Here is a 16,011-nt window from a genome sequence, read left to right as displayed (position 1 = left end):
CCCAAGGCCCCCCCCCCCCCATGCATCAGTTGCTAGGCAGAGGGTTACATCCTATTTTGGCTGCACTCGCCCATCCCATCATGGGGACAGGCCTCTGCAGCCAAGGCAGAATTGAATCCTGCTTTCCTGCCCATCGGCTTATGTCAAGTGCTAGTGTGCTTGGCTGAAACGAAGGAGAAAGACCTGTTTGGAACATGGTGTGCACAGTGGAGCACTCGTGGGGCTTGGATCAGGACCCTGGTTCGCCCATAAGTGGAATTGGGCACCTAGAAATGTGCAGCCTACTAGCCTGTTCAGCCTTGACTACAGCATTCACAACAGCCCTGGTAGGGCACCAAGATTAAACCAGGTGACTCTTCTATAATGTTGGAAATAGGTCCCTGGTGAATATACCCTGTTGATTTGGGGTGACTGCATTTGTTGCATCACTTGTGTCAGTCAGTGAAGTGGTGCCGGAATATCTGCCAGCTTTGCCTGTTTCATGCAAATGGTTCTGCACTCCCCTACAGATTATAATTGCTGAAATCACCAGTTTGCTACTGCAAAAGGTCAATGGTGTGTCTTGTTTTTACATACCTGTATATTTGAGCTCAAAAAGTCACTAACTGTAATTTTTGAACCTCATTGCCATTCAACTACCACCTTGCCATTCAACTACTCCTTTGACTATTAGCCATCTAAGATTTAGTCCGCAAAAGATGACCACGCCACAATCAATCTGTTAGCTTTTACAGGGCCTCCAGACTCAATATTTTTCTGGTTCTTTAAAGAAACAAATAAATGTGGAATCCAAGTGCACACTGAATTTCGCTGTAGCAAAAGAGGGCAGGAGGACTGGGTTGTTTCTCTTGTGGTGGTGGTGTGTAAAGCTGTATAGGTTTTGCTACCTGTTACATGTACTCATAGTGATGTGAAAAATGAAAAAGTAAAACAGAAATGTTACTAGTTATTTGACAGAAAGTACTTAAGTGATGTTTTGCTCTCTTTGCCCAGGATTTCCTTCTGTAGAATATTTCACAGGAACAGTTTCCCACATATCCTGCTCTTCCTCTTTTTGATCCTGGAAATGACATCTAAGCCTTGTGTCCAAACATAGTTATTCTCCAGGGTTTCAGGCAGGAGACATTGCCAGTCGACACCTGAAGGCAGCCCTGTTTAGGGAAGCTTTTAATGTTTGATGTTTTGTCGTGTTTTTAATACAGTGGTACCTCGGGTTAAGAACTTAATTCGTTCCAGAGGTCCGTTCTTAACTTGATACGGTTCTTAACCAGAGGCGCTCTTTCACCAATGGGGCTTCTTGCTGCCACTGCACCACTAGCACACGATTTCCGTTCTCATCCTGGGGCAAAGTTCTTAACCTGGAGCAACCACTTCCTGGTTAGCGGAGTTTGTAACCCGAAGCGTCTGTAACCCGAGGTACCACTGTATTCTGTTGGGAGCTGTCCAAAGTGGCTGGGGAGCCCAATCAGATGGGCAGGGTATAAGTAATAAATTATTATTATTATTATTATTATTATTATTATTATTATTATTAGACTAGGTGACTGCTCAGAGTCCCTTCCAACTCTACAATTGTGTGATTCTACCATGGATCAAACCATGAGCCTTCTGCATGCAGAAGCATGTGCTCTGACACTGAGCATCCTCAGAGCTCTCTCAGCCGGCGCCGTAACTAAAGAAAACATGAAAGATGGTGTTGCTAACACAGAACAATAGAGTTGGATATCTTCCGGCATGGAGACGTCAAGGTCCAGGGCTGAGGCAATCCATGTTGTTATTGCCCAAAGAGAGCAGTTTGTTCTCTTTTTTTGTTGCATTTTTATTCTTGGAAGTACAACCGGGAATTCTGTGTATGACTTCCGGGGCTCGATCCCTGACTGGTCTGACTGACAGATCATAGAACTGTCGAGCTGCAAGGGACCCTGAGAATCATCCAGTCCAACCCCATGTAATACAGGAATGTAGCTGTCCCATATGGGGATCGAACCTGCAACCTTCGCAGAGGGGAAAGGGGTCCTGAAGGAGCGTCCCCCCCTGTGTAGGCCTGACCTAACAAATACAAACCTCTTCACATGTTTCTCCTCAAGCTATATGTGCTGTTTTGGTCAAATTTTACCTCAGTAAAGGCTCCTGTCTCTCTGGACTCATGCCTGCTTTATTCCGGTCACTCTGCTAGGACAGAATTAAGATAAATTCAGCAGTGTAAACAAGTGTTGATGGATGCAATAATGGAATAGTGAAAGGTTTTGGTTTTTGTAAAATATGCAGGGATTTATGATACGCAAAATGAACCATGGGAAGAGAATAAGGGAAGTCATTGATATCTTAAGGGTGTGTGTGTGTGAGAGAGAGAGAGAGAGAGAATGAATGAATGAATGAATGTTAACATGCCAGAGCACCGGGGACACCATGAAAAGATAATCCAGTGCTTGGAGTCTGAAATATCTCCTTTGGCAGCATGATTTGTTAATAAATGCCCCCTCCCCCAAAATTGGTTTAGCAGCTCCTGCCTTCCTGCTTTTGTGTTAACCCGCTGCAACAAGGCAGTTTTGACCCAAGTGGGTTTCAGGGATGTGATGGACTCTCTTAGCCCCGTGCTGTAACACTGTTAATTGGTTGCAGCCAATTCTAGGCTAGCTTTGTCTTCCTTACAGCTATGTCCGACAAACATACTGCAAAGCTAGGGAGCCTCTTTCAGGCCGGAGGGGTCACGTTCCCCAGTGGGAAGCCGCACAGCAGGATCCGAGTGTGACGGCAACTCTTCTACAGTTTCCAGCACATGGTATTCAGAAGCACAGGGCCTTGAAACCTGCAGGTAGAACATAGTGGTTACTGCCTGCAGGCATACGATTGTCATGGCACAAAAGGAAAAAGGGACCTGGGGGGAAAGAGGAAAAAGACAAACTCACGTACCAGTCAAATAAGGTCAGAACTCCTTATTTGGATTGCACAATTCTTTTCCTTTAAGTGCATCGTATTTTGGGGCAGATGCAATATTTTCATTTTTATGTGTTTTCACATCTCCCCATGCATATGTAAATTTATGTAAGGTTCTCCACTTAGGCAGGAAGAGCCAGCTGCACAAATATTAGATGAGGGACATCTGACTTGCCAGTAGTGTATGTGGAAAGGATCTAGGGATCTTGGTGGACCACAAGCTTAACACAAGCCCACAGTGTGGTGCAGTGGCAAAAAAGTGAATGCGATTCTAGGCTGCATCAACAGAAGTCGTGTCCAGATCAAGGGAAGTCATAGTCCCTCTCTATTCTGCCTTGGTATGGCCACACCTGGAGTCCTGTGTCCAGTTCTGGACACCACAATTTAAGAAGGATGTTGACAAGCTGGAACATGTGCAGAGGAGGGCAACCAAGATGATCAAGGGTCTGGAAACCAAGCCTGATGAGGAATGGTTGAAGGAGCTGGGTATGTTGAGCCTGGAAAGGAGGAGACAGAGGAGATATTATTTGTTGTTGTTGTTGTCGACGTTGTTCAGTCCTGTCCGACTCTTCGTGACCCCATGGATCAGAGCACACCAGGCATGCCTATCTTTCACTGCCTCCCGCAGTTTGGCCAAACTCATGCTAGCCGCTTCGAGAACACTGTCCAACCATCTCATCCTCTGTTGTCCCCTTCTCCTCTGTCGTCCATCTTCAAATACCCTAAGGGCTGTCAGAGCATGCTTGTTTTCTCCTGCTCTGGAGGGCAGGACTCAAGCCCATGGCTTCATTGCAGGAAAGCAGCTTCTGACCTAAACATCAGGAAGCTCTTTTTGACGGTAAGAGCCATTGGGCAGTGGAATGGTCGCAGTCAGAAGATGGGGAACTTTCCTTCCTTGGGGGGTTTTTAAGCAGAGGTTGGATGGTCATTCATCAGGGATGCTTTAGTTGTTCCAGAATTGCAGGTGGATATACGACTCTTGTGGTCCCTTCAAAATAATAGAATCGTATAATCATAGAGTTGGAAGAGACCGCAAGGGCCATCCAGCCCAACCCCCTGCCAAGCAGGAAACACCATCAAAGCATTCCTGACAGATGGCTGTCAAGCCTCTGCTTAAAGACCTCCAAAGAAGGAGACTCCACCACACTCCTTGGTAGCAAATTCCACTGCCGAACAGCTCTCACTGTCAGGAAGTTCTTCCTAATGTTTAGGTGGAATCTTCTTGTAGTTTGAATCCATTGCTCCGTGTCCGCTTCTCTGAAGCAGCAGAAAACAACCTTTCTCCCTCCTCTATATGACATCCTTTGATATATTTGAACATGGCTATCATATCACCCCTTAACCTTCTCTTCTCCAGGCTAAACATACCCAGCTCCCTAAGCATCGTTTCCAGGCCTTTGACCATTTTGGTTGCCCTCTTCTGGACACGTTCCAGCTTGTCAGTATCCTTCTTGAACAGTGGTGCCCAGAACTGGACACAGTATTCCAGGTGAGGTCTGACCAGAGCAGAATATAGTGGTACTATTACCTCCCTTGATCTAGACGCTATACTCCTATCATGTTATTCATGTACAGTTACATGATTATAAAGTACAACAATTCCACATTCCGTTTATATATTGGGAAAGGTTTTTAACCACATATTTAAGGGTGGAACGGTTTTGTTTGCTTTACAGGTGCATATTTTATTGATGTAGCCGACCGTGGGCCTTTGCAGTGAGGGGGCTGCAGCCTGATGTTGGGAAAGATGGAGGGCACAAGGAGAAGGGGACGACAGAGTATGAGATGGTTGGACAGTGTTCTCGAAGCGACTGGCATGAGTCTGACCAAACTGCAGGAGGCAGTGGAGGATAGGCGTGCTTGGCATGCTCTGGTCCATGGGGTCACGACGAGTCGGACATGACTGAATGACTGAACAACAGCAACTTTAGCTAAGGGGGCCTCCCGCTGCTGCTGTGCTGCCGGAGCACAATTTCTGTTCTTATCCTGAAGCGTTATTTCTGGGTTAGCGGAGTCTGTCACCTGAAGCGTCTGTAACCTGAAGTGTCTGTAACCTGAAGCATCTGTAACAGAGGTACCACTGTAATTAATTTCAGAAGGAGGAGATCGAGGGAAGTCACCCCAAAGATGTGAGAGGAAATTTGAAAAGAATGTATAAGAAATTTATTATGTTCGTTTTGGTATTTGTGTATTTGTCAGGTTTTGTTTTGTTTTTTGTTGATAAAATTAATAAAAATATGTTTTTTTTAAAAAAAGGAAGCCACTGAGGCAGTAAAGTCATTGTCCCTGTCCGCTAGGAGGAACCTAATTTGGCTTTCTCTTGGAGCCGTGGGTCGCAGGTCCGGCCTCTTTCTCACCATCTGTTTGCGGAGTCTGCTGTGCAAAGGTCCAGTGAATATGGTCCAGTGAGTCTGGTACACCCAGATTGCAGGCACACAGGCGCACTTGATAAGGAATTTGCGAGTATTAATTAATTAATGGAAAGGTAAAGAGTTGTTAGACAAATAAATAGTTGCTTCCTATTTAAAAGGTGAATCTATTGACTCTTATAGATTGAATTAAGTGTGTTTCATCCAAAGTATCTGTAAACAATGAAAAGCATCTGTAAACAATGAAAACAATAAAGCATCTGTAAACAATGAAAAGGCAACAATCATTTCATTTCCTACAACCTTTATTTTACACCACTGTACATTGTAAAAAATAAATTAAAAATTTGGTGTTTGTTGTTTAGATCCATCCGTGTAGCTCATTGGGAAGAGCACGAGACTCTTAATCTCAGGGCCATCCTTCGAGCCCCATGTTGGGCAAAAGATTCTTGCAGGGGGTTGGACTCAAAGACCCTCGTGGTCCCTTCTAACTCTGCAATTCCATGATTCTGCGATCTAACTGCATTGCTTTCAAGCGAAATCATTCTCGGCACACTCAAAAACATTTCAAACACGTTCAAAGGTTTTAATGAAAAATGATCTTTATTAAATAATTTTTCAACTGAAATGGTCATACGATGTCAACAATCAAGCATTAGAAACCACCCAAAATGGCATGAGATACAAAGTCCTTCTTCTTGTTGTTCCTGAGAGATTTGAATGGGAAAATCCTTTCCATTCCTGAATAATAAGGGGCAGTGGGGTGAGGGAGGCCGGGGGGCCACATCCACACCGTTTAAACTCCTATGAAGCTGCTTTAAACATTCATGACTTCTAACCCCAAAGAAACTGAGAGCTATAGTTTGAAAAGGGTGCTGAGAGTTGTTAGGAGACCCCCTTGTTCCCCTCCCAAAGCTACAATTCCCAGAGTTCCTAACCCTAACCCTGACCTTTAACCTATAACCAGAGCTACAATTCCCAGAGTTCCCTGGCAAGAAGGGAACCCTATCCCTACCTCTACCCCCTTAACCAGAACTACAATTCCCAGAGTTCCCAGGCAAGAAGGGAACCCTATCCCTACCCCTACCCCCTTAACCAGAACTACAATTCCCAGAGTTCCCAGGCAAGAAGGGAACCCTATCCCTACCCCTACCCCCTTAACCAGAACTACAATTCCCAGAGTTCCCAGGCAAGAAGGGAACCCTAACTCTAATCCTAACACTAACCCTTAACCCTTAACCAAAACTACAATTCCCAGAGTTCCCTGGCAAGAAGGGAACCCTATCCCTACCTCTACCCCTACCACCTTAACCAGAGCTACAATTCCCAGAGTTCCCAGGCAAGAAGGGAACCCTAACTCTAATCCTAACACTAACCCTTAACCCTTAACCCAAACTACAATTCCTAGAGTTCCCTGGCAAGAAGGGAACCCTAACCCTAATTCTAATCCTAACACTAACACTAACACTAACACTAACACTAACCCTTAACCTAAACTGCAGTTCCCAGAGTTCCCTGGCAAGAAGGGAACCCTACCCCATACCCCTAGCCCTAGCCCATACCCCTAGCCCTAGCCAATACCCACTACCCACTACCCCATCCCTACCCCCTACCACTAACGCTAGCCCCAGCCTAGCCCTAACCCTCGTAACAAGTCTCAGTCCCCTGAACAACCTACAGTTCCCAGAGTCCCCGAGGGGAAGCCATTCCTGTTTAAAGCGTCTTCATAGTACTTCCAATGGACGGTGCGCCTAATGTGGCCTAATGTTCCCTCCCTCTTTTTCTTCTTCTCTCTCCCCACTGCCCCATCACTTGCAACGCAGCAGATGTCCGCCTGCAGTCTCCCTTCAAGGCTCCTTCTCTCAGGCCTTGTCCATTGCTGGCTGCCAGTATTTCGCATTCATTTATCCGATGGAAATAGGGACGCCCTGCGGTTCTCTTCAAAGCTGCCAGTATTTTGCATTTGTTTCTCCGATGGAAATAGGGACGTCCTGCGGTTCTCTTCAAAGCTGCCAGTATTTCGCATTCATTTATCCGATGGAAATAGGGACGCCCTGCGGTTCTCTTCAAAGCTGCCAGTATTTCGCATTTGTTTCTCCGATGGAAATAGGGACGTCCTGCGGTTCTCCTCATTACTTTGAAGGCTGGATTCAGGGAAATCCTCACTGGATCCAGACATCCCTGTAAAGCAAAGGCAAACAGGTGAGTGGGATGGCCACCATCCGACAGCATCCCCCCAGACTCCTCCTCTCTTTGGCTGCCTGTTAACAAACAAGGCTTCCAAACCAGTTTCCTTCCATCTCGACCCGTGTCTTCACTAGCCTGAATGCAAACTATTCTGACAACCCCACCAGCTGCAGCCTCGCCAGCCCCACTGCCAGGCATCAACTAGCTTCAGAGCTGAATATCAGCCCCCTTCGAGAAGCGATCCCACCAGCAAGTAAACTTTGTACTTGCCTCCTTCTCCTTGCTCCACAGCATCCCAGCACCGGGCAATTGCCTCCTTCCGCTTGCCAGCTTGCCACCACAGGGCAGGAGGCCGCCAGGGCTGAGTGCCACCGAGCTGCCCATGCCTCTCTGGGGAGGGCAACTGCCGAGGCTTGCCCCTTGGCCCACATTTATACCCCACTCAGCAGCCAAATGTTTTTGTGGCATCACAGTCAGCTGCATCACCACCCCCCTCAGCCCTCACAATGGGGGGCACAGCTCAGCAGCCAACACCCCCTCCCAAGTTGTGCAAATATCTGTGAAGGGCACACTGGAAACCCAAGGGGGCAGGAGGGGGAAATTTTCCAGCCCACTGGTTGCATTTCCCTCCACACAACACTAGTCAGATGCACAAATGAACAGAGGAATGAAAGCAGGCCTTTGCTTTGCACAGGACGTTGCTCAAGGAATGAGACGCAGAGGGAAAGTTAGCATCTCAGGAAAAAAACACTTTTCCACCAATCAGTCAATCAATCAATCAATCAATCAATCAATGATTGTATCTGACTAAAAGCCATTACAAATCCAGTTACAAAAGCACCAAACCCAATAACCCAAACTATAGTTTTCATATTCTTAGTGGGAAGTAACCATGAGTGTTTAAAGCAGCTTCATAGCGCTTTAAATGAATGGTTTGGATGTGGCCCCAGCCTCCCACACCTCACTGCCTCTTATTATTGAGGAATCAAAAGGATTCCCCCATTCAAATCTCTCTGGAACATGAAGAAGGACTTTGTATCTCAAGTTGCTCAAGGAATGTCATGCAGAGGGAAAGTTAGCATCTCAGGAAAAAAGTGATTTTTCATCAATCAATCATTGTATTTGACTAAAAGCCATTACAAATCCAGTTACAAAAGCACCAAACCCAATAACCCAAACTATGGTTCCCATATTCTTTGTGGGAAGAAACCATGAGAGTTTTAAGTCGATTAATGGCGCTTTAAATCAATGGTGTGGCTGTGGCCCTGGCCTCCCTCACCCCACTGCCTCTTATTATTGAGGAATCAAAAGGATTTCCTCATTCAAATCTCTCAGAACAGGAAGAAGAAAGACTCTATCTCATGCCATTTTGGATGGTTTCTAACGCTTGATTGTTGAAATCATATGAGCATTTCAGTTGGAAAACTATTTAATAAGTATTTTTTTTATTAAAACCTTTGCATATGTTCAAAATGTGTTATGGTAATTCTAATGTCTCATATATATAAATGATATGTTCATAAATTTCCAAGGGAAACACTTACATAAGTATATAAACCATGTAAAATCGTAAAAAATAAATAAATTTAAAATTTGGTGTTTGCTGTTTAGATCCATCCGTGTAGCTCATTGGTTAGAACACGAGACTCTTGATCTCATGGCCGTCCTTCAAGCCCCATGTTGGGCAAAAGATGTCAGCAGATGTAGCAAAGCAGGCTGGTTACAGGTGGGTAGCCGTGTTGGTCTGCCATAGTCAAAACAAAATCGAAAATTCTTTCTAGTAGCACCTTAGAGACCAACTGAGTTTGTTCCTGGTATGAGCTTTCGTGTGCATGCACACTTCTTCAGATACCAGGCTGGTTAGTGCTGGGCCTGCACAACCATTTGGGCCTACTAAAGTTATGCAGGCCTAACTGCTAACTGTTGAGTCACTCTCGCATGTGACTCATTCTCCTTAAAAAGTGGCAACTATTTTCTCTCTGTGTTGTCAGTAACATTTTAGTCAGTCAATCTGCCTAGTTGTGAGCAGAGCCAGTATGTAATCTCAGTTAAACACAAAAGCTTATACGAAGAACAAACTTAGTTGGTCTCTAAGGTGCTACTGGAAGGAATTTATTTTATTTTATTTTATTTTATTTTCTTCAGAACCATGTTGTTTATGAAGTTTACTTTAACTCAGTCAAGCTCTTACTCTTTCACTGAAAAAGTCTGCATTATTAATTTACACTGCGCGACAAAAGATTCCTGCAGGGGTTTGGACTCAAAGACCCTCGTGGTCCCTTCCAACTCTGCTATTCCATGATTCTGCGATCTGAGGGCATTGCTTTCAAGTGAAACCATTCTTGTCACACTCAAACACATTTTAAAAACATGCAAAGGTTTTAATAAAAAATAATCTTTATTAAATAGTTTTCCAACTGAAAGGGTCATATGATCTCAACAATCAAGCGCCATGAAGCCACTTTAAACACTCATGGTTCGTTCCCACAAAGAATATGGGAAGTATAGTTTGGGTTATTGGGTTTGGTGCTTTAGAAACTGCATTTGTAATGGCTTTTAATACAATACAATAATACAATAAATGATTGATTGATTGATTGACTGACTGATTGCTGAAAAAGCATTTTTCCTGAGATGCTAAATTTCCCTCTGCATGTCATTCCTTGAGCAACTTGAGATACAAAGTAATTCTTCATGTTCCTGAGAGATTTGAATGGGGGAATCCTTTTGATTCCTCAATAATAAGAGGCAGTGGGGCGAGGGAGGCCGGGGCCACATCCAAACCATTCATTTAAAGCGCTATGAAGCCACTTTCAACACTCATGGTTTCTTCCCACAAAGAATATGAGAACTATAGTTTGGGTTAATGGGTTTGGTGCTTTTGTAACTGGATTTGTAATGGCTTTTAGTCAGATACAATAATTGATTGATTGATTGATTGATTGATTGACTGATTGGTGGGAAAGTGTTTTTTTCCTGAGATGCTAACTTTCCCTCTGCGTCTCATTCCTTGAGCAACGTCCTGTGCAAAGCAAAGGCCTGCTTTCATTCCTCTGTTCATTTGTGCATCTGACTAGTGTTGTGTGGAGGGAAATGCAACCAGTGGGCTGGAAAATGTCCCCCTCCTGCCCCCTTGGGTTTCCAGTGTGGCCTTCACAGATATCTGCACAACCTGGGGGGGGGTGTTTTGGCTGCTGAGCTGTGCCCCCCATTGTGAGGGCTGAGGGGGGTGGTGATGCAGCTGACTGTGATGCCACAAAAACATTTGGCAGCTGAGCGGGTATAAATGTGGGCCAAGGGGCAAGCCTTGGCAGTTGCCCTCCCCAGAGAGGCATGGGCAGCTCGGTGGCACTCAGGTGTGGCGGCCTCCTGCCCTGTGGTGGCAAGCTGGCAAGCGGAAGGAGGCAATTGCCCGGTGCTGGGATGCTGTGGAGCAAGGAGAAGGAGGCAAGTACAAAGCTTACTTGCCGGTGGGATCGCTTCTCAAAGGGGGCTGATATTTAGCTCTGAAGCTAGTTGAGGTCTGGCAATGGGGCTGGCGAGGCTGCAGCTGGTGGGGTTGTCAGAAGAGTTTGCATTCAGACTAGTGGATACGCTGGCTGGTCGAGATGGATGGAAACTGGTTTGGAAGCCTTGTTTGTTAACAGGCAGCCAAACAGAGGAGGAGGCTGGGGGGATGCTGTCGGATGGGGGCCATCCCACTCACCTGTTTGCCTTTGCTTTACAGGGATGTCTGGATCCGGTGAGGATTTCCCTGAATCCAGCCTGCAAAGTCATGAAGAGAACCGCAGAACGTCCCTATTTCCATCGGAGAAATAAATGGGAAATACTGGCAGCTTTGAAGAGAACCGCAGGACGTCCCTATTTCATTCGGAGAAATGAATGCGAAATACTGGCAGCTTTGAAGAGAACTGCAGGGCGTCCCTATTTCCATCGGAGAAATGAATGCGAAATACTGGCAGCCAGCAATGGACAAGGCCGTGGCCAGACCCGAGAGAAGGAGCCTTGAAGGGAGACTGCAGGCGGACATCTGCTGCGTTGCAAGTGATGGGGCAGTGGGGAGAGAGAAGAAGAAAAGAAAGAGGGAGGGAACATTCGGCCACATTAGGCGCACCGTCCATTGGAAGTACTATGAAGACGCTTTAAACAGGAATGGCTTCCCCTTGGGGACTCTGGGAACTGTAGGTTGTTCAGGGGACTGAGATTTGTTACGAGGGTTAGGGCTAGGCTAGGGCTAGCGTTAGAGGTAGGGGGTAGGGATGGGGTAGTGGGGGTAGTGGGTAGGGGTAGGGGTATGGGGTAGGGTTCCCTTATTGCCAGGGAACTCTGGGAAGTGTAGTTTAGATTAAGGGTTAAGGGTTAGTGTTGGGATTAGAGTTAGGATTAGGGTTCCCTTACCAGGGAACTCTGGGATTCGTAGTTTTGGTTAAGGGTTAAGGGTTAGTGTTAGGATTAGAGTTAGGGTTCCCTTCTTGCCAGGGAACTCTGGGAATTGTAGTTCTGGTTAAGGGGGTAGGGGTAGAGGTAGTGATAGGGATAGGGATCCCTTCTTTCAGGGAACTCTGGGAATTGTAGTTCTGGTTAAGGGGGTAGGGGTAGGGATAGGGGGAGGGATAGGGCTCCCTTTTTTCAGGGAACTCTGTTAATTGTAGTTCTGGTTAAGGGGGTAGGGGTAGAGGGAGGGGGAGGGATAGGGCTTCCTTCTTTCAGGGAACTCTGGGAATTGTAGTTCTGGTTAAGGGGGGAGGGGGAGGGATAGGGCTTCCTTCTTTCAGGGAACTCTGGGAATTGTAGTTCTGGTTACGGGGGGAGGGGTAGAGGTAGGGTTCCCTTCTTGCCAGGGAACTCTTTTAATTGTAGCTCTGGTTATAGGTTAAAGGTCAGGGTTAGTGTTAGGAACTCTGGGAATTGTAGCTCTGGGAGGGGAAGAAGGGGGTCTCCTAACAACTCTCAGCACCCTTTTCAAACTATAGCTCTCAGTTTCTTTGGGGTTAGAAGTCATGAATGTTTAAAGCAGCTTCATAGGCGTTTAAACGGTGTGGATGTGGCCCCCCGGCCTCCCTCACCCCACTGCCCCTTATTATTCAGGAATGGAAAGGATTTTCCCATTCAAATCTCTCAGGAACATGAAGAAGGACTTTGTATCTCATGCCATTTTGGGTGGTTTCTAACGCTTGATTGTTGACATCGTATGACCATTTCAGTTGAAAAATTATTTAATAAAGATTGGTTTTTTTATGAAAACCTTTGAACGTGTTTGAAATGTTTTTGAGTGTGCTGAGAATGATTTCGCTTGAAAGCAATGCAGTTAGATCGCAGAATCATGGAATTGCAGAGTTAGAAGGGACTACGAGGGTCTTTGAGTCCAACCCCCTGCAGGAATCTCGTGTTGTTGTTGTTCAGTCGTTCAGTCGTGTCCGACTCTTCGTGACCCCATGGACCAGAGCACGCCAGGCACCCCTATCCTTACCCAATGAGCTACACGGATGGTTCTAAACAACAAACACCAATTATTATTTTTTAATTTACAGTGGTGTAAAATAAAGGTTGTAGGAAATGAAATGATTGTTGCCTTTTCTTTGTCTAAGAGTGGTTTATTAAGACTTTGGATTAAAAACGCTTAACCTAGACGCACAGAGGTTGCATATAGCTGTGATTTGTGGTTAACACACTTGACTTTATCAGATAAGAAACTAGCTTGAGCTTGAAAAATGGTCAGAGCACGAAAAGCAGGGCAACTTGCAGTCAGCACGAATTCAATATTAGGACAATCTTGTAATAAAAAATCTTCTGCTTATGTGTCAATAAATTTGTCTAATGGGGCTTATGACCATATTTGCATAGTGATAAACTTGGAAAGAGGGAAAGTAAAATGTGAATCCGGCGGACGTAATACGCCGTAAACTGGCATGCCACCCATGTCCAAATTGTGAGGCTGTTTCCCCAGCCCTGTTTATGTATGGTCTGCTTGTGATGTCACAAATAGACACTACAGCTGAGGGGGAAAAGGTAGTTTCTTATTTGTGGGGGTAGCCAGCAGACGGGACGGCCAGTAATGCTGGAGTTCCCGCTCCCACTGCGCCGTGAAAAGGGTCCGCTGGCTACGATCTGAAGGTTTAGCTTGTGAGTTCGGAAAGTCATTGATTGCCTCTGAAGTTTTCTGCGAGCATGTGTGAGTTCCAAAGGTTCCGGAGAAGAAGAAGAACTAAACTAAGCGATGGCCAAAAACTAGACGGCCAAATAAAAGGTTTTAAAACGAAATGAAATAAACACAAAGGAGACTGCAGTCTGGTGAAGAAGCCTTCCGCTACCCTGCGTGGTTGGTTTCAGTTTCTCTTTCTCTCTATGCTTGCCACGCAACGATGTTCTCACTCGGCTTGCCCCGCGCTTTCTCCACACCACAACAGGGAGTGGCGGCTATTTATTGAAGGGTCAACCAACGTCATAACAAGCATATCAACCAATTACAATCCTGTTACTGTGCAAAGTTTAAGCGGGAAACAGACTAATGACCGTTACCTTATTTAAAACTAGAGCGCCTTTTTTAACCGCGGAAGGATCCATGCAGCGAGTTGCCTGTCGGATCCTTTTACCCTTCCTTCCGAGGGCGGAAGGATTTCACAAATTAAACATAAATAAACATAAATAAACAGGTGCAAAGGCACCTATAAAACATATTCCCACACTTATTCTAGAATTTCAAACCTTTGGGGGGGGTGGGCTTGCAGGAGGAGGACATTTTTCAGCCTGGGGGCTGCATTCCATGCGCTCTCATGCCTGCAGTGCATCAATTTACACTAGTTTACATTGAATTGCATTTGCTTGCCTCTTCACACTGTCTTTTTGGAGCTCTTCATAATCCCTTTTCAACTATCCTGGACAATTTTGTGTTATCGGCAAACCTGAAGAAGTAAAAAATGCTTTGGTTCTTGGGGTATTCCACTTTCCACACCTCTCCTTTTGAAGGTAAAGGGACCCCTGACTATTAGGTCCAGTCGCGGATGACTCTGGGGTTGTGGCGCTCATCTCACTTTATTGGCCGAGGGAGCCGGCGTACAGCTTCCGGGTCATGTGGCCAGCATGACTAAGCCGCTTCTGGCGAACCAGAGCAGTGCACGGAAACGCCATTTGCCTTCCCGACGGAGCGGTACCTATTTATCTACTTGCACTTTGATGTTTCAACTGCTAGGTTGGCAGGAGCAGGGACCGAGCAACAGGAGCTCACCCCGTCGTGGTGACTTGAACCGCCGACCTTCTGATCAGCAAGCCCTAGGTTCTGTGGTTTAACCCACAACGCCACCCACCTCTCCATTTAGAGAAAGATTTATTCCTACTCTTTGCTTCCTGCAACTTAACCCATTTTGGCTCCACAAGAGAAGCTCTCCTCCTATTCCTGCTAAGCTTCCTGCAGCCAATCAGAAGCCACGCTTTGGTTTCCGAACGTTTTGGAAGTCAAACGGACTTCCGGAACGGATTCCGTTCGACTTCCAAGGTACGACTGTATAGGGAAACCAAACCAATGCAAACTGGAACTGAACCACAGGGTCACGCCATTTCCCCTGGATTGTGGATTTTTGAAAGGATATTAAATTTTCGCTGCTGCTAATTGAAGGCCAGGCATACTGGGGATTGAGGACACCACATTGATGACCTCAGAGTAAGAGGTTGACACCCCCGCTAAACTTTGTGACATTGCTGAGGGGCAGAACTCAATAATGTGGTCGGGGAGGAGGGGGAATGGAGCCAGAGCCGTCAATCAGAAGAAATTCAGACTGCCAGAATATTTTTTGCTCATGGCTTCATTACTCCTTCTTTCTCAAGGACAGTGTTAGGTGGGGTAGTTATATCCGTGCCACCATACCAAAAAAAAGGCCACCCAAAGGTCTCCTACCTCTTGTTTGCCTACTTGTGATTTTTGCTGAGAACATGCAATTAAACCGCTTTTCTTTATGGTTTGTGTGGCATTAGGTTTGTGAGTTAATGTAAGATCGCTTCACACTGCTCAGATGAGTGGGTTCTTTCCATGTAGAAATCCTTCTCCTGTCGCAGAGTATTTTTTCAGACTCCATACATTATGCACGTCTGCTCTCCATAAAGTTGTTATAGGAGCTTTTCCCCCTTAAAAAATGTTTAGGGGTGCTCTCATTTTCCTACTCATATTGAAATACTGCCTCTCAATGAGGCTAAACTCAGATTCACAAAAGGTTTAGAGGGATGCGTCCCCCCTGAAAAAGCACTGGTTGTAACAACAACAATTTACAGTCGAAACAAAATAGAAAATTCTTTCCAGTAGCACCTTATAGACCAACTGGTTTCTCTGTCTTGTGATTCCTGATATCAGATTTATGTCCATTTATCCTTTGGCGTAGGGTTTGGACAGAGAAACCAGTAGGAGAACACTTCAATCTCCCAGGACATTCTATAAAAGATCTCAAAGTAGCTGTCTTAATACAAAGAAATTTCAGAAATAGACTGGAAAGAGAAGTGGCTGAATTGCAACTAATCACCAAACTTAAAA

This window comes from Lacerta agilis, chromosome 2 (assembly GCF_009819535.1).
Source record: "Lacerta agilis isolate rLacAgi1 chromosome 2, rLacAgi1.pri, whole genome shotgun sequence".
NCBI classification, from domain to species: Eukaryota; Metazoa; Chordata; class Lepidosauria; order Squamata; family Lacertidae; genus Lacerta; species Lacerta agilis.
Note: the sequence above shows the minus strand (reverse complement) of the source record.